The sequence below is a fragment of the Tupaia chinensis genome, unplaced genomic scaffold, assembly GCF_000334495.1.
Source record: "Tupaia chinensis unplaced genomic scaffold, TupChi_1.0 Scaffold144174_1, whole genome shotgun sequence".
NCBI classification, from domain to species: Eukaryota; Metazoa; Chordata; class Mammalia; order Scandentia; family Tupaiidae; genus Tupaia; species Tupaia belangeri.
Genome location: NW_006204031.1, coordinates 1 through 18,897, shown reverse-complemented (window position 1 = coordinate 18,897; position 18,897 = coordinate 1). Strand labels below are relative to the sequence as shown.

At 41.9% G+C, this 18,897-nt stretch overlaps 1 pseudogene; it reads left to right on the top strand.

Annotated features, from left to right (window-relative positions):
- The first annotated feature begins 16,990 nt into the window (after positions 1-16,990).
- Positions 16,991-18,542, top strand: LOC106733601 (ubiquitin-40S ribosomal protein S27a-like; annotated as a pseudogene).
- Positions 18,543-18,897: the final 355 nt, after the last annotated feature.

Genomic DNA, 18,897 nt, shown 5'->3' with positions numbered 1-18,897 from the left:
AAATAAAACAAAAACAAAATGTGTACATATACTTGTGTATGGCATATACATGTACGTGTTTGGGCACAGGGTCACAAGCTAACTGAGCACTCTCCTGCCCTGATGGGCCTGCACCCAGGGTGTGTGCTTGCACGGACAGCTCTGTCTTCATAGTCAGTTGCTTCCAAGGGGCAAGTAGGCTCCGTATTAGGTCAGGGCTGTTTCCAGAATTTGCCCCTCATGTCCTGACATCTTCTTTAGAGATTGTAAACTGTCTCCTTCAAACCCTTCTATGGGAGACCACTCAGCCTATGCCAAGTAGGGACTGGCCTTGCTCTCTTTACCATTTTTTTTGTTTGTTTAATTACCAGAGGGCATGTGCACTTGCCAGAGGGAGAGAGACAGAGACACCAAGAGAGAAAGGGAGAGAGAGAAAGGACCCCCAACAGTCACACCTCAGTCCCTTCTCCACTTCTCCATGCTGTTGGGATTTGGGGCAGGCATGCACGTGTGTGGGGCATGTTTTTCAGGCTGCCAGGGCGAGCATTCAAACTGTGTAGTCAACCACATGGGATCCTTAACCACTAGGCTAGGGGATAGCCCAGGCCTTGTTTCTCTCTTAAGAAGAGAAAAAAACAAACCAAATCAAAGACAAGAAGTCCTCCAACATGGCTCCCTGTGTGAAGTACTTAGTGCAGGGCCTAGCCTAGGCTGTATACTCAGGGAATGACAATGCTCCTGGGTCTCTCTCCCAACCCTAACAGATGCTCACATGGGCTGCGAGACAGGAACAGATGAGTCACTCACTGCCATACTGCAGATAAGCCATTGAGCTAGACGTGTTCCTCAGCATGCTCTAACCTAAACCTTTGGCTTTGGGTCTAGGAGTTTTGGAGACTCCTCCACATCTATTATAACTTAGTGACTAAACTGTGGCACTTGGAGAACATCACTCTAATATGGAAGGTATGTCTCTGATTTTATGACTGAGGAAATTGAGGCCCTTTCAGACACTTCCCCAGGAGTCCTACTTTCTTGTTTTAGAGACATACCCAGCAGGAGGAGGGCTCAAGCCCGAAAGAGCTGGCTCAGACCCCTGGGTCTGAGGGTGCAAAGCAGGTTTGGTATGTTTCTCCCTTTTCCAGGCCAGGCATAAGAGTCCTAAGTGGGGGTCCTGGGAGTTTGGAACTGATAAAAATCAAGGAGGCCAACTGCCAGAGGGTCTTCGGAGGCTCAGGCGGTGAATGCTATAGAAAGTCTTCCAGCATCGGATGTGATGAAGACTGAGCCAGATATTTTTTAAACCCATTTTCACTGTTTAAGAGTCGCTGCTGACTCAAGATCGATCTTGTTGCTGGTCTGTACATTTTAAAAAAAGGATGTGTCTTTGTCAATAAAGTGGCAATAATGCCTAATAACATCTGTTTCTTGGGATCATGGAGATTAAAATAACACATGTGAAAGGGCCTGGCATAGTCTCCATTCCAGATATTCTGATCCTAAATAGGCACTCAATAAATGCTAGCTCCCTCTGTCTTTACTGTCTTCCTTGAGGCAGGGCATGCTTTGGATTTCAGATTCAGAAAATGAGGATTTAATCTGAACTCTTTGAATTTTACTTTTCTTATCCATGGAATAAGAAAAGGAAAAAAAAAAAACAAAAAAACCTCTTTACATTTAGTCTGTTAACAATGATCAGGCATTTGGCTTGATACTTTTATACATACTATTCCCAACAACTTGGCAGAAGACATAGTAAACCTGTACTTCACAGAGAAGGAAACTGAGGTTCAAGGAAGTGAAGAAACTTGCTCAAGGTTATGAGCTAAGGGTCAACTGGCTTCAAATTCAGGTCTCTCTAACCCGATGCTCTTGCTCTTTCTCCAAGGTGCCACCAAGGCCGCCTTTATCACCATTACTGCTACTGTGTGTTCTGACACCTGTCCTGCACTGGTCCTTTTCCTCTGAGGCTACCAGACCTGATAGATCTTAATTTTTAGTGACTTTATCAATAACAACCACCAAAATTTTTTAAAAATAATTTTATGACTTGAAAGGTATACAATGGCAAAGAGTTAGAGAATGATTATTTATAGTTGCCTCCATCAACCACAATCACCCACCACAGCTGGGCCATGAATTCAGGTTACCTCTTGGCCCTCATTTCGCAAAACGTAATCAAGGAGGGGAACTGTTGTGGTATTAGGGCTCACCTTCTCCATGTGGATGAGTCAGCTTGATCAGTAGATAATTCGGGTACTTTAATTTTCTGGTTAATTAACGAATTAAATTTGCTAGAGGCCACATATGGGAGACAGAGGGACAGAGAGGGAAAGGAGAAAGTATCCCCCGTGGGAAATGGTCATGCCACAATCCCTTTTCCATTTCTATTTCCTTTTGAGATTTTGGGCACACATGCACATGTGCCCAGTGTGTTTCTCGAGCTTTTGGGTCCAGGACTCAAACTGTATGGTTAGCCGTGTGCAATCCAACTGCCCCAAACAACAGGCCATGGAGCCAGCCCTTAGGTACCCTTTAAAACAACTGATAAAAGTGCTTTGGAAAAAGAGGATGAAATGTTAGGGGTCAGCCCCAATCCCTACTTGGCTTGGGTAGTAGGCTAGGGTGTCCTCCCCTTGCCTTTCCAACTCCTGGTCACAACATGCTTCCCTGGAACAACCTAAAGGAGATTCGTTTGGGAGTCACTTTCATTTAACACCCAGAATTCCTAGCTAGGGTGCCTGAAGTAAGAGCAGAGTCTATAAAATGATGTGGCTCCATTAGGAATGATGGAAACTATGTGAGCTGCTTTTAATAGCATAGAGCACAGCCCAACACTGTCTTCCTTCTTCCTAGGTCCCACGTGCCGGTGGCCTGGCTCACATGCTCATTGGCCCAGACTGAAAAGCCAAGGGCTGTCTCCTCAGGGTAGTTGATGGGTCTGAATTTACTCCAGGCACAGCATGGGAGGCTCAGGCATTAAGCTCTGGCCTGACACACAGGAGACCTGAATGTAACTTTCAGGCCCAGGAAAATGAACTTTTGGTTTCTTTTTATATCAGTGGAGAGCAGTGAAAACTGCTTAGGACAGGGTATGTGGAAATGTGGGCCTAGTTCCAGATCTGCTGCATGCTGGCTATGAACTTGCCTTCTTTCTTTCTTTCTTTTGGGAGAGGTTTTTGCTATAGGGCGCGTGCGCTCGCCAGACAGACAGAGAGAGACAGAGAGACAGAAAGTGAGAAATCACCCCCCAGGGGGGATGGCCATGCTGTAATCTCTTCTCCTCCGTTCTCCTCTCAGGATCTTGGGCACGCACGCATATGCGCCCGGCATGAGTTTTAAGCTACCGGGTCCAGGATGCGAACCGCAGTTCGCTACGTGGGAGTCCAGCGACATAGCCATTATGCTAACTACTGGTCCTGACTTGCCCTCTTTCTGAGCCTCCTAGTCCTTCCATGCAGCTCCTCATATTCCTTGCAGCCCTAAAGGACATGATTCCATGAATAACATCTGCAGTCATGAATTTCTTATATCGGGGCTCTGTCTCAATCTATAGCAGGACTCTCTAAAATAAAAGGAAAGAAATAGTAGAAATTCTTTTTTTATTTATTTTAATCTTATCCCGCTCAGATATCTAATGTCTATATTAGAATGGTAGCACATATGTATAATTTGTGAATAAATTTATAAACAATATATTGTTAGCATGTGCTTTAGTGTTTTGCTGAAGGGAGGTGAGATTTTTAAAAAGTGTGGAGGCCACAGGGTAACAGAGAGGTCACCATGACGCTCCCCTGTAGGCTGGGGCCTCTGCCACTCCTGGGCCCCACAGCTCCTCCCAGACGTGGTTTACTGGAGCTCTGGGTTGAGAGGCTGGTTGGGTCATGGAGAGAGTGGTTGGGATGCTGGATTCCCACATGGCTGACTGCAGCTCAAGTCTGAACCTGGCGGCTTGAAAATCACAATAAATAAATAGACAAATAAGTAAATAAGTAGATTTATTATTATTATTATTTTTTTTAAAGAGGATGGGCCTGGAGTTCCACTACTTACTAGATATATGTCTAATTTCTGTGAGTCTCTGTCTCCCTACATGTTAATGAAGGCTAATAAAAGACTGTCTATCTTTCAAGGTTTAAGGAAAGGTAAATGATATAATACAGACAAATGTGTATTCAATTCAAGTTGTTCCCCTACCCCCATCATGAAATGCCAGTCTGCACAGGTTTCATTTTAGATGCTTAAAAGATGTGAGATATTTTTTTCCTCCTGAGAAATCCTATGTATTGCTTTTCGAGACTTTATTGCTTCTTCTGTCTCATAGTTAAGCCTCCTTTACCAGATGCCAAAGCCGAGATCTATGTGTAGTTAGGTATACAATGCCAAGAGGGGTGGCTGGAAGGGGATGCTGGGAAGAATCCAACTTGATCTTTTCAGTCCTCTGAGTACCTCACTCTTCCAGTGGTTTGGGGACCATCCAGGATGCAGGACAACAGTCAAGGACATTGAGGAAAGGGTGTGTCTCCAGCAGAGCAGCCAGCCACCTTCATGGTGCCTTCAGAAAGGGACAGATTGAGTTTTTGCTCCCTCATTCGAAGTCCATTGCCAAACTCAGTGACACTGGGAATAAATCTGTTGTTGAAAGAAAGTTCCGGCTCTGTCACTATCTTGTTGAAGGCCTTGAGCAAGTCCCTCAGTTTTTCTTGGCTTTGATTTCCTCAGTTATAAAAGCGATGAGTAATATCTGTGTTGCCAGCCTCCTAGGCTTGGTCCGTGGGCCAAATGAGATGCTTCTGAATGAAAATACTTAGTAAGAAACGAAAGGGGTTACCACTACTAAGCTTCCTGTTGGTCCAATTAGTACCACTCCATGGTTGTTTCTGTATTTTCATGGGAAAAACAAGGACTGCTTTTTATAGACTGGGGGGCGGGGGAGGGTGGCCGGCAAGGTATTGACCAATCTCAACAGCTCTGAATGGAGATGATTTAGCATCTTCACCTGCCTTATCATTATCCTTGCCCTGCCTGCATCCTCAGCTTTTGATGAGGTCAATTTCCGGCACACCCGGAGAAGCCCCTGGCTCTGGCTGGAACAATCGGCCACAGTGCTCCTCTCGTGTTGTTGATCCTTTCATTTCCTCCAGCAGACTCCTGCCGGGGACTAAGTTCTAAATTTTGTGCTACTCTTTTGGACTAATCATTTACAACAGCCCTAAGCACCCAGCCCCTGTCTTACTTTCTGTCCAGCAACTGCTCTGTATGGCAAGATCGCTAATTGGGACGTGATCCCAGCCAAATGGCAAGAAAGATTCAAGGAGCTGGTTCACTGGACCTTAAATATCCTGCCCACGACTTTACAGCTCAGGCGGCCATGGAGGAAGCATGAGTCATACCCAGAGGTGAGGCTGCTGCTTAGGGAAGGCCTCTGCAATGACATTTTTCACACTTTTAATAAACCACTATATTATTAGAACTCACCGAAGGTGAATTTAATGAAAGTCTTAGGCCCTAAGGCCTGAATTTTTCTTTTGTATTGCAAAATGAAACCAACTGGTTCAATTCAAATGAATCCCAGAAACTGCAAAGATTTTAATTATGTTTCTTTCAATTCTTTTTTTTTCCCTTGTCTTTCTTTTGCTCTGTCTCTTTCTGTATTCTCTATTTTCAAATTTTACTGGTGATTACAATCTCTTGGAAGAAAAGGAAATATACAGAAGGAAGAAGAAATAAAATGAGAAACATCCAGATAGAAATTTCTCTATAGGGTTCTTTAAGGAAAGTTACTGATCACTGACAAAAACTCGACTGAGAATTTTGTAAGGGAGAAAATGAAAAGACAAAAAACACGAGGTCCTCTCAAGTTGTCTGGTTTTAAATTAAATTTTATGAACACTCCTTCAACTAGACCTGCTAAGCAACAAACCTACACAATACTGGTGCCTCTGAACAAACAAATAATCACTCCAAAAATAAGAGGGCAAGTTCTTTATTTTTTAAATTTCTGGGACTGAGTCCTTGGAAACTACCCTGGGGGTCTGGGGGAGGTAATGAAATGTGCTGCTGCACACCTGGCCTTCCACTACTCAGAAGCTACAGTGGCAGGAAATAGCTCTGCAGCAGCTTCCGTATTTGCAGGAGCTAGTGAAAAGACATCTTTTTTCCCCCTCACAGTTATGTTCATAAACAAACATTCACTCTCCAGCCCTCGCCCCAATCTTCCCAAATGCCTCCTTGTCCTTTAGGATGCAGAAGAGTACAAGTACACACCTGTAAGGAGCTGTGTGGCCACTCTTAAAGACGGTGCTCTCTGGGCCTTCCTGAAGGCCAGTCAACAAACCTCTGGGGCACAGAATCTCCCCTTGAGCTACTGAACTGTAAAGTCACCCAAGATGTCTGTGAGGGCAGCTATTTCAAATGTGCTGCCTTTAGCATCAAGAGGCAGGCAGCAGAGGGGGCTGGGAAAACAAACCAGATCCAGAGCTCCCTTTGTCCTGGCTGATTCCCCTTTTGGGGATCAGGCTCAGATCCGATTCCTGCAGGGAAGTCCCTGCTTGGCATCCAGGCTGGCCTCAGGCATAAGATCCTAATTATTTGAATGGTATTTGTTTTCATAGCTCCCTTTTTTTTTTTTTTTTAAATGTGTCCAGCTCGATGGCATTTTAATGCCTTATTAAACAGGGGTTTTACAGCAGTCTGTCTGTTCAATCTCTGGGCCCATGCCTGTATTTTGTGTGCAGGGATTTTATCTTTCCTGCTGGCCAAAAATATTTTCCGAATTCCCTATAAAAGTTTTCGAGATTTCCTAAGACAAATAGAGCTCCACCAGCTCTAAAATGACCTTGATGCAGTTGGAATTACATTTAGACACATGCTCTCTCCCTTGTTTACACAAAGAACTGAACTTCGCTTGTACTCATTAACTGCCGTTATGAGAACACCAAATTTACTTCACAAATGTGCCGGTGCATAAAAACACAACATCTACCTGGGAAGACTCCCCAGAAGCCCATCTTTTACAGGTTTCTTCCATTCTCTCAGATGGCTGCCTTGGCTTTGATGGCGGCATCAGTAAAGCCTGTCCTGGATGAGGGGTTCACATAAGAGTCCGCAGCAGCTCACAGCTGAGGGGAGCAGCCAGACCTGCAACAGAAACACGGCTGTCGTGAAGACCGCAGAGCCGTCTAGAAGAAAATCGGTCCAGCCCTTTTGCTTACCTGCCAGAGTTTAAAATTCAATGAAAACGAATTGTCTTTTCAGAAAGAGGCTGAATTTAGAGAATGTGGTAATAAGCCACAAGTGAAGGTGACTTAGTGCTCTGGAAAGAACCTAGAACAGACACAAGTTCACATCTCATTCCTGCTACTATTTAGTGTAGAGTCTTCCCCCTCCCCTCAAAAAAAAAAGAAAGTCTCAGTTTCTTCATTTAAAAACTGGAGAAATGATATATGTTTATGACTCAAGGTTGTTGTGAGAATTGATGTAGATAAAATAACTCAAAGAATGACTGACATAGTAACTACTGTGACCAACATTGGTCTAGACAGACATTTCCTCGAGCAACTGTTAAGTTTCTGGTGATGGGAGGGGACGAGACCTCAGAGACTGAGTGCTAACTCTGGGCCAGATACAGCAGTACATGTAGGACCAGAAGCTAAATTCAAATCGGACTCCAAAAGCTGTGCTAATTCCATACTCTCCAGGTTGGGGAAGGTATTGAAATTTAGTATGGAGAATTTTGTCAGCTGTCTACAACACAATCTAAGCCTGAACCAGGCCAGATGGGGCTCACTTTGCTTACATAACATTAAAAAAATCCCTCCAGGGACCAGCAGTTAGCGCTGGACTCTCATGTAGTCGACCTCAGTTCGACTCCCAGACCTGGTGGCTTAAACTCACACCAGGCGCATGTGCGTGTGTGCCCAAGATCCCGAGAGGAGAATGGAGAAGGGATTGCAGCATGGTCATCTCCCCTGGGGGGGTGATTTCTTGCTTTCTGTCTCTCTGTCTCTCTCTGGCTTTCTGGTGAGAGCACATGCCCTATAGGAAAACCTCGCCAAAGAAAGATATGTTACAACCAAAGGTAGAAGTTGTTTGATGCCTCCAGTAGGAAAGGACAAGGGATCATTGTTTATATATCTGTGGTTTACACCAGTCATTTCATTTTACTGTTTTCCTAGAGAGTGAGTGTGCTTGCTAGAGAGACAGAGACAGAGGAGAAAGCATCCTCTATGGGGAAGGGTCGCAGCAGTCTCTTCTCTCCCATTTCTCTCTCCTTTGAGGATTTTGGGCATGCACACAGGGCTGGTGTGTTTCTCAAGCCATTGGGTCCAGGGTTTGAACTGTGCAGTCAGTCAGGTGGGATCTGGCTGCCTCAACCATCAGGCCACAGAGCTGGCTCTAACCCCAGTTTTTTAACTAAGACATTCCACTCTCTTGAAATCAATAAATACTTTCAGATTCAAGGAATTTATATATTTTATTCTTTGAAATTCTATTTGGTTTCTTTTCAAGTAAGCTTAGTCTTTTTTAAAAATTACTTTTTCTAATGCTTCTGATGACGTTTAAAAAATATATTTAATGACCTTAAACATATTTAAAAATAATCTTTAGATAATAATTTTAATGTCTGAGGTTCTCGGGTAGGATGGCTACTCTAATATTGTCATTTATTGGGTCTATTTATATTCCACAACAGACTTTTTTCCCTCGCATTGTTTTACAATTTTGTGAGAATTCATCCGAAGCTAGGCTTCATCCCTTCAGAAGTTTTATTTAGTTTTAAAGAGTAATCTTTTATATGAATTTTTCAGCTTGGTAATTATTAGACAATGGGGTAAATATAAATTCAGACCCCAAAAACAATAGAGGACAAAATTTGTCAGGTTTTGGATGAGAGTTTTGGGGGTTTCAGTTATTTATGAGTCAATATCAACCCCTCTATTTTCTTGTCTTAATAAATCAGTTAAAACTGAAGCCCTTTGAGTTGGTTTTTTTTGGGGGGAGAGGTTTTTGCTACAGGGCGCATGTGCTCACCAGAGAGACAGAGAGAGACAGAAAGTGAGAAATCACCCCTTGGAGGTATGGCCATGCCACAATCCCTTCTCCTCCATTCTCCTCTTAGGATCTTGGCACATACGCAACACACGCCTGGTGCGAGTTTAAGCCACCGGATCCTGGACTCAAACCACGGTCGACTACATGGGAGTTCAGCAACATAGCCATTACGCTAACTGCTGGTCCCCCCACTTGGGTTGGTATTTAAACTGCAGGTAGGTCATGTGGGATCTGGCTCCCTTAACCACTAGTAACGAGGCCAGCGCAGACAGATTTTTTTTTTTCAAGAGAATATGTGTTTATCATAATGGAAGATAGATAGACTGGAGTATATTGAATTAGAAACTTCTGTGTTTAAAAAAAAAACACTAAGACAATGAAAAGCTATACATAGAATAAAAGATACAAAACATTGTCTTTGTTTTTGTTTGTTTGTTTGCTTTTTTAGATTTTTGACATAGGGTGCATACACTCACCAGAGAGAGATAGTGAGAAAGGAAAAGTGAGAAATCATCCTCTGGGGAGATGGCAATGCTGCAATCCCTTTGCCTTCACTCTCTTCTCAGGATTTTGGGCATGTATGCATAGGTACCTGGCATAATTTTCAAGCTGCCAGGTCCAGGACTTCGACTGTCGTCAGACATATGGGAATCCAGAGCCTTAACCACTATGCCATCTGCGGGCCCGATACTGAATATTTTTTAAAAGTGTACGTGGGACTTAAATCTAGAATGTATAAAATATTTCTAGAAATCAATAAGAAAAAGGCAGACAACCCAATAGAAAAATGAGCAAAAGACTTGTATGGGCTGTTTGCAAAAGAAGGACACTAATTTATTTTTATTTTGCCAGTGGGTGTGTGTACTCACCAGAGAGAGACAGAGTAACAGAGAGAGGGAGAGAGAGAGAGAGAGCGCACCCCCCCACACCCCCGTGTGGCATGGTCATGCTGCAATCCCTTCCTCATTTCTCCATCCTGTTTGGATTTGGGGCAAGCATGCACATGTACCTGGGATGTTTTTTATTCACTGGGACTGGGACTTGAACTGTGCTGTTGGTGTTGTGAAATCAGTTTTCTTAACCATGAGGCCACAGGGCTGGCCCCTTGGATAACCAATTTGCAAGAAACATATGAAAAGGTGCCCAGCTTCAATAGTTATCAGAAAAATGCAAATTATGATCCCACTGTAATACTACTAGACCTCCACCAGGATAGCTAAAATGAAAGACAATACTGACTGAATACTGGAAGGAATGCACATTGGTAAAAAGCACCTTGGAAAACGATTTGGCAGTATCTACTAAACTGTTTGTCAGTATCCTACAACTATGTTTAAATAAGAACGTACCCTATAGTATGTAATTCCACACCACTCCAAGCAACTCCCCTCTTAGGTAGATACTCCAAAGAAATGCATACATATGCTCACAAAAAAGTATGCATGGAATGCGGATTCCAAAGTGGGAACAATCCAAATTTCCATCTGTAGCAGAAAGGATAAGTGAACTGTGGTATGTTTATATACTAGTCTAGCAATGAATGAATGAATTACAACTAAGTGCAAAAAACAGCTAAGTCTTACCAACATAATGTTAAACAAAAGAAGCCAAATTTAATATACTCGTTTAGGTGTGTTTTAATTATATGAAGTCCAAACAGGCATAATTAACTCAAAGTTATTAGAATAAAGGATTCCCTTAGAGAAATGGGTAGGTTACACTTGGCTAGGTTGCAAGGAAGGCTTCTGGAGAAGTGATAAAAGTCTCTTTTTTTGTTTTTTTTCGGTCAAGGTATGGTTACATAGATGTGTTCACTTTGTGAAAATTTGCAAAACTATCCAAACCATGATTTGAGCAGATTTCTGTATGCATGTTACACTTCAAAACATGTTTACTCAGAAAAAAGTTTATTAAGAAAAGACCCCCAAGTTTAAGCCTACTGATTGATAACATAGGTTCTCTAACCCCAGATAGTTTCAGCATCTGCTTAAATGTAAACTCTTTTAGTTCATACATTTTTAGTCTTTGAGGATTTCTTTTACTCTTGCAAGCTCAGTTATGCATTTACGTGAAAATTGCTATATTTTGGAGTACCAGTAGTCTTCAGCAAAATGCAAATTATTGCCGCAATGCCCACTACTGAGCCTGTGTTTCTCTGAATTTTCTTAACCATTTTTACTTCTCAAATGACTGTTTTTAGTGAAACAGGAATTTACATTGAGTCAACCATAAGGCAAAAGACACTGGTGATTTAGAATAGTCTTTTAAGTTAATAAATAATAATTTTTAAAAAGAATTATTTATTTAATTTTATTCATTCATTCATTCATTCATTCATTTACTTTAATTTGACCAGAGAGAGAAAGTGAGAAAGCAAGTCACCAGGTCTGGGACACGAACCACGGTTGGCCATGTGGGAGTGTCCAGCACGTTAACCACCATGCCCACCTCCTGGTCCCCGATAATTTTTTATTTTTAAGAGGTTTTTGCCATAGGGTGCATGTGCTCACCAGAGAGAGAAAAAGTGAGAAAACATCCCCTAGGGGGGATGGCCACAATCCTTTCTCTTCATTCTTCTCCTAGGATCTTGGGCACGCATGCACATACACCTGGTGTGATTTTTAAGTCACTGGGTCCAGGACTCGAACTGCAGTTGACCTTGTGGGAGTCCAGTAATGTAACCACTACACTATCTGCTGCCCAAAATGAATGATACTTTATCCATCACCCTGGATTTACAAACATACTAATTGTCTCCCTTGGGTCAGGTAAACCATCCCCCAGCAAGAAAATGAGGGAAGAGAAGTGACAGGAGTGGAACCTGTAAGGCGCTATTTAAGTGAAGCTGGATACCACATTGTGACTGTGGTTTGAACTCCCCCTCTAGTCAGCTTGAAAACATGCTGGGCACATGTGTGAGTGAGTGCCCAAGACCCAAAAGGCTGGAGGCCTGGAGGAAGGGGATAGTAGTATGACCAGATCCTAAGGAGGGTGCTCCTTTCTCTTTCCTCACATGTGCAATACAAGCGTTTTCATGAATAAAGGGAAAAAAAATTAATGACAGGCGAGAGGAAACTCTGGTTTGAAAATTTGCTTTCTCTTTTCCTTGACCCTAGTCTGTTTGAGAATGCTGGCTCTTATGATTATTCCAGCAGATTTATTTTTGAAAGGTCTTTTTATAAAATGTGCTTAGTTGATGCAAGGAAATTTAACAGGAATGTGGACACTAAATCTTGTCTTGTGAAACTGTTGAGTTCTCAGGTTGAGGGGAGAAAGTTAGATTAATCATTTTGATTCTTATTAGTTCACAAAGTGATTATTTCCTTCTGTTAAGTCTCCACTTAAGGTTTTAGTCAAATTGAGAAAAAAAAATGCAAAAAACCCAGGATGAATCAGATAGTTTCAGCCCTCTTCTGTGCTTAGTTAGCTCTCTAGCAGGCGGCATTTGAGAGGCAGAAGGGAGGGTATGGCTCCATAGGCTAGGGATTTGTCGTTTAATTGGGGATTCAGAAGTAGCACATATGTAGTAATAGCAAAAATGTGGGAAATAATTACCATCCCTAACATGGGCCATTAAACAAAGGAGTTCCCTTGGGGCCAGCAGGTGGCATGGTGGTTGAAGTGCTGGACTTCCACACGGCCAACTGCAGTTGAAGTCCTAGACCTGGCAGCTTGCTTTCTTACGTTCTCTCTCCATCTCTCTCTGGTGAGCACATGTGCACTATAGCAAATTAAAAATAATAATTAGTTAAAAAAATAAATAATTCTTTAAAAAAAAAAAGAGTTACCATAACTTCCTTCCTCAGTATCTCCAACCTGAGCTCTCTCTTTATTTTTGTTTTTTATTGTGCATAGTATTTATTTTAATACTTTCACATTATATTTTCTTTTTTTGGAGAGGTTTTTGCTATAGGACGTGTGTGCTCACCAGAAAGACAGAGAGAGACAGACAGAAAGTGAGAAATCACTCCCCAGGGGGGATGGCCTCACCGCAATCCCTTCTCCTCCATTCTCCTCTCAGGATCTTGGGCACGGATGTACACGTGCCCAGCATGAGGTTAAGCCACCGGGTCCAGGACTCGAACCACGGTTGACTACATGGGAGTCCAGCGACATAGCCATTATACCAACTGCTGGTCCCCGCATTATATTTTCTAAGTAGCTACCTCTAAGATGTAGTAAGAAACTGTATTTATTTTGTAAGTGTCTTTTATTTATTACTCTCTTGGGTAATAGTTTTTATTTGATTCTCTTCAATTTCCTAGTTAGACAATGTTATTATTTTCAAATATTAATAGTTCAACTAATTTCCCTCCTTCTTTCCCTCTTTCTTTCTTTTCTCCCTTCCCCTCTCCCTCACTCCCCATGTCCCTCCTTTCATTCCTTTGTTTTCCTATCTCTTTGTTGTATAGAATTTACTTTAGGAACAAAGATTAATGTGTATAATAATAGCACATCTTCTTGTCTTGACTCTGAATTTTATTGCAGTCCTTCTAGTGTTTTATACTTAAACTTTCTCTTATTACATTTTTTATTATTTCATCTGCTCTCATTTTTTCCACTATCTCCAGGAGCATTATTTATTCAATGACTTCTATATCTATCATCTTATCTCTCATCATTGACTGTTAAAACTTTTATTTATTATTATTAGTTTTTAATTTGACCAGAGAGAGACGGAAAGTGAGAAGGCATACCACCAGGTCTGGGACTCGAACTGTGGTCAGCCATGTGGGAGTCCAGTGCCTTAACCACCAAGTCATCTACTATTTAAAGAATCATTGATTTTTTTTAAAAAGTCTTTTCCTTGGCATTCTGAGTAACTTCTCTTATAGCTTAACTGTTACCCTATACACTAATGATGCCCAGGTCAAGAAACGAATCAGTTCTCCCTTGAGTACCAACATCTGTAGTCCTTTTGTCTTCTAGATATTGTTACCTGATGTCCTATAGCTATCTGAAGCTTGACATGTTCAAAACTAAACTCTTTCCTTCTATACACACACACACACCTTTTCCTGTGTGTCCTAACCAGGGATTGATGACTTATCAACAACCTGGTAATCTAAGCTAGAAACCTTGGAGTAAATATTGTCCCCTTCCTTTTCTTCCTTCTCTTCACATACAATTCAAATGCAAGTGTTTTCTAAATAGAAGGGGTTTTTTTTGTTTGTTTGTTTTAAAATGTAAGTGTTTTTGGTTTTGTTTGTTTTAGAGATATTTTTGCTATAGGGCACTAATGCTCACTGGAGAGACAGAAACAGAGAGACATAAAGTGAGAAATCACCCCCCTCCAAGGGGGAGGGCCATGCCACAATCCTTTCTCCTTCATTCACCTCTTGGGATTTTGGGCACACATACACATACACTCCCAGTGTGAGTTTTAAGCCGCTGGGTCTGGAACTTGAACCGTGGTCTACTATGTGGGAGTCCAGTGACTTAACCATTATGCCTTCTGTTGGTCCTGCAAGTGATTTTGTTAAACTGGACCAAAAGAAAAGAATTGCAAGTGAAAGCCTCTTGTGTGCAAGTCTTTATGACTGATGTGACATGAGATATGATTTCCATATTTGGAGTGGTAAGAAAAAAATACAGTTCAAAACAAAAACTCATCGCAAACATTTGTACTATAGGGAAGTTACAAGATTGATTTTATTTTTCAGGATAGATAACACTGTTTAGGAGAACACCTAAAAACGTTTCGAAGTAATTTATAATAGAGTGCATACATGTGCATGAAAGAAAGAGAAGCACCTTCCGCAGGGCTTGGTCATGCTGCAGTTCTCTTCCTCCCATCCTGCCGCACACCAGGATCCTGGGCATGTGCACATGCAGTTGGCAACCAGGCCAGGGACTCAAACCACAATTGACACGTGGCTTGCCAGAGAGAAAGCTCCATAGTGTGATATGCTAATGGCTGTATCAGAGGTTGAACCTAGGAAAACACTTTGATGAAACTTTTGGCTGAGAAAGTCATAGTTTAGACATGGTAGAAAAAGAGCATGCAGAATTTCTTGGGGAATGAAGTGAGAGGACTTGAGTTTCTATAGAGAATTAGTGTGAAAGAGATGGGGCGGCCCCAAATGCAGAGACTGAGGAAGGAGGAGGGAGAAAAGATGGGTTAAGAAGATGTCAGTAAGGCAGAACTGAAGGAAAGTAAGTTCCTTTTTCTATGGAAAAAAACTCTCTGTGACGGGGATGATCTGGGGACTTTCGGGTAGTGCTATCTCAGGCACTGCCAAGTTGTTTACTGTACATAGTTGTTAGTCTTTCTACAAGTCCTATGAACATAGCTATTGAGAACAGCCTTGTGTAAATGGTGTTGAAGGAAACTAGGGGTGAAGGCAATAAAAAGAGCAGCCTCCTCTATGCCACCTTTCCTCAAGGCCAGTGTGGCTGGTGGCAGCACCATGCAGAGGAAGGACAATTCGGAATTGCACCCCGGCAAGAAAACCCCCTTTCCTCAAGAATACAAGAAAAAAGTGATCTTTGAAGGAGGGCAGATAGACACTTGTGTTGCACTTGCAATCTAGAAGGAGAGAGAGCACAAGTAAAATCATAACTATGTTATAAACAGCTTAACATAGGTGCCATAAAAGTAATATATGTGAAGGATTGCTGGAGTTCATGATAGGAAAACAGAAACATTAAAAATCATCATGTCAGGGAGGACCTTGATATTAATGCAAGTAGAATAAGATATTTCATCTGAATATATATACATATGTGTGTGTGTGTGTGTGTGTACATATAATAAAAGCAAGATGCACACCAACACATAAACACAGATCAATGTGCTATAAGTTTCTAACAATGACTTTAGTAATATTTGGTTGTCAGTAAAGTCATGACCCATTTTTGCATAGAAAAAAACATGACTTTGCCAACAACCTAATAGTAAATTTAAGAATACATTTTAGGGGCCAGCAGATGGCGTAGTGGTTGCATCGCTGGACTCCCACATGGCAGACTGCAGTTTGAGTCCCAGACCCAGTGAGTGTGCCCAAGATCCCAGGAGGAGAATGGAGGAAAAGGGATTAAAGCATGGTTATCTCCCCTGTCCCCAGGGTAAGTTCTCACTTTACCTTTCATTGTCTCTGTCTCTGTCTCTGTCTCTCTCTCTCTGGCAAGCACATGGCCCTAAGGCAAAAATCTCTTAGAAATAAGAACACATTTTTATTTTACTTTTTAATAATTATTTTATTTAAGTTTGTTATTATTATTGTTGTTGCTGTTATTAAATTGACCAGAGAGAGAAAGGGAAAATGAGAAAGCAAGCCACCAGGTCTGGGACGTGAACCGTGGTCAGCATGTGAGAGTCCCATGTCCCAATTACCATGCCACCTGTTGGTCCCAAGAACATATTTTTAAAAGAAAACATTAACACTTAACATTTGTGATTAAATGAATGAACAAATCAAAAATTTGTTAAAGTAATCTGAATGAGAATCTGACAAATAAACCAATGCAACCAATCAAGTAAAAAGATAGTAAATCAAAGGAAGGGATGGCTTACAAAGAACAGTTGAGGGGCAAGCAGGAGGTGTGGGGGTTAAAGGTTCTGAACTCCCACATGGCCAACTATGGTTTGAGTCCTGGACCTGGTGACCTGCAACCTCACTTTCCCTCTCTTTCTCTCTGTCTCACTATGGTCACATCAAAAAAAATAATAATAATGATAATAAATAAAATACTTCAAAAAGAAAAATAGTTGAGATCTTGAATTGGTATGTTTACTGAAAAATAAGTGTGACTAAAAAAAAAAAAAATGAACAGTGTAGATGCCAGGGCACCTAATTACTTTATCAATACCAAGCATCTTGGTACTTGCTGGGTGAGGTCAAATGCAAAAAAACAAAATAAACAAACAAACAAAAAAAATAAACAAAACCCACAGGGAGAGGCCTTAGAAAGTATTGCTTTCTGATCCGCCATCTGCCGTGGGACTGCCACCAAGATGCAGATTTTCATAAAAACCCTCCCAGGGAAGACCATCACCCTCGAGGTTGAGCCTTTGGATACAATAGAAAATGTAAAAGCCAAAATCCAGGATAAGGAAGGAATTCCTCCTGATCAGCAAAGACTGATTTTTGCTGGCTAACAGTTGGAAGATGGGCGTACTTTGACTACAACATCCAAAAAGAGTCCACGATTCATCTTGTGTTAAGACTTCGTGGTGGTGCTAAAAAAAGAAAGAAGAAGTCTTATACCACTCCCAAGAAGAATAAGCATAAGAGAAAGAAGGTTAAGCTGGCTGTCCTGAAATACTGTAAGGTGGAGGAAAATGGCAAAATTAGTCACCTTCGTCGGGAGTGCCCTTCAGATGAATGTGGTGCTGGGGTTTTGATGGCCAGCCATTTTGACAGTCAATATTGTGGCAAATGTTGTCTGACTTACTGTTTCAACCAACCAGAAGACAAGTAATTGTTTATGAGTTAATAAAAGAAAGGAACTTAAAAAAAAGTGTAAATTCTTGCCATCACAATCTCTTCTCCTCTCCTCTCCTCTTAGGATATTTTGGGCATGCATGAACATGTGTCTGGTGTGTTTTGCAAGCTGCTGGGTCCAGGACTCAACAGCACAATTGGCCATATGGGATCCAGCAACCTTAACCTCCATGGCAACTGCTGGACTATTCCAAATACCTTGTATATGTTAACTAATTAAATCCTCAGGCCAGCGGGTTCCATGGTAGTTGAGGCTTTGGATTCCCACATGGTCAATTGCAGCCTAGAGCACGTATATCGGGAGCCTTTCCACTTTCCCTTTGTGTTCGTCATTTTGGTGAATTAGTGGAAGATGGTGGTTCTGGCCAAGAGGTCCAGTGTGTGTTTTAAGCTACTTGGTCTGGAACTCAAACTGTGGTCTGCTATGTGGGAGTCCAGCAACATAGCCATTACACCACCTGCTGCTTTCTGGAGTGTCTCATTAAAAGTGTAAATTCATCCTTTCCCTTCCTCCGATCCTCCTTCAATCTTCCTCTGGTGGGACCAGGACCACCACCAAGATGCAGATTTTTGTAAAAACCCTTACAGGGAAGACCATCACCCTAGAGGTTGAACCCTTTGGATACAATAGAAAATGTAAAAGCCAAAATCCAGGGTAAGGAAGGAATTCCTCCCGATCAGCAAAGACTGATTTTTGCTGGCAAACAGTTGGAAGATGGGCATACTTTGTCTGACTACAACATCCAAAAGGAGTCCACACTTCATCTTGTGTTAAGACTTCATGGTGGTGCTAAGAAAAGAAAGAAGAAGTCTTATACCACTCCCAAGAAGAATAAGCATAAGAGAAAGAAGGTTAAGCTGGCTGTCCTGAAATACTGTAAGGTGGAGGAAAATGGCAAAATTAGTCACCTTCGTCGGGAGTGCCCTTCAGATGAATGTGGTGCTGGGGTTTTGATGGCCAGCCATTTTGACAGTCAATATTGTGGCAAATGTTGTCTGACTTACTGTTTCAACCAACCAGAAGACAAGTAATTGTTTATGAGTTAATAAAAGAAAGGAACTTAAAAAAAAGTGTAAATTCTTGCCATCACAATCTCTTCTCCTCTCCTCTCCTCTTAGGATATTTTGGGCATGCATGAACATGTGTCTGGTGTGTTTTGCAAGCTGCTGGGTCCAGGACTCAACAGCACAATTGGCCATATGGGATCCAGCAACCTTAACCTCCATGGCAACTGCTGGACTATTCCAAATACCTTGTATATGTTAACTAATTAAATCCTCAGGCCAGCGGGTTCCATGGTAGTTGAGGCTTTGGATTCCCACATGGTCAATTGCAGTTCAAGTCCTGGACCTGCCGGCTTGCTTTTTCGCTCTCCCCACCCTTACCTCTGGTGAATGTATGTGCCCTATAGCAAAT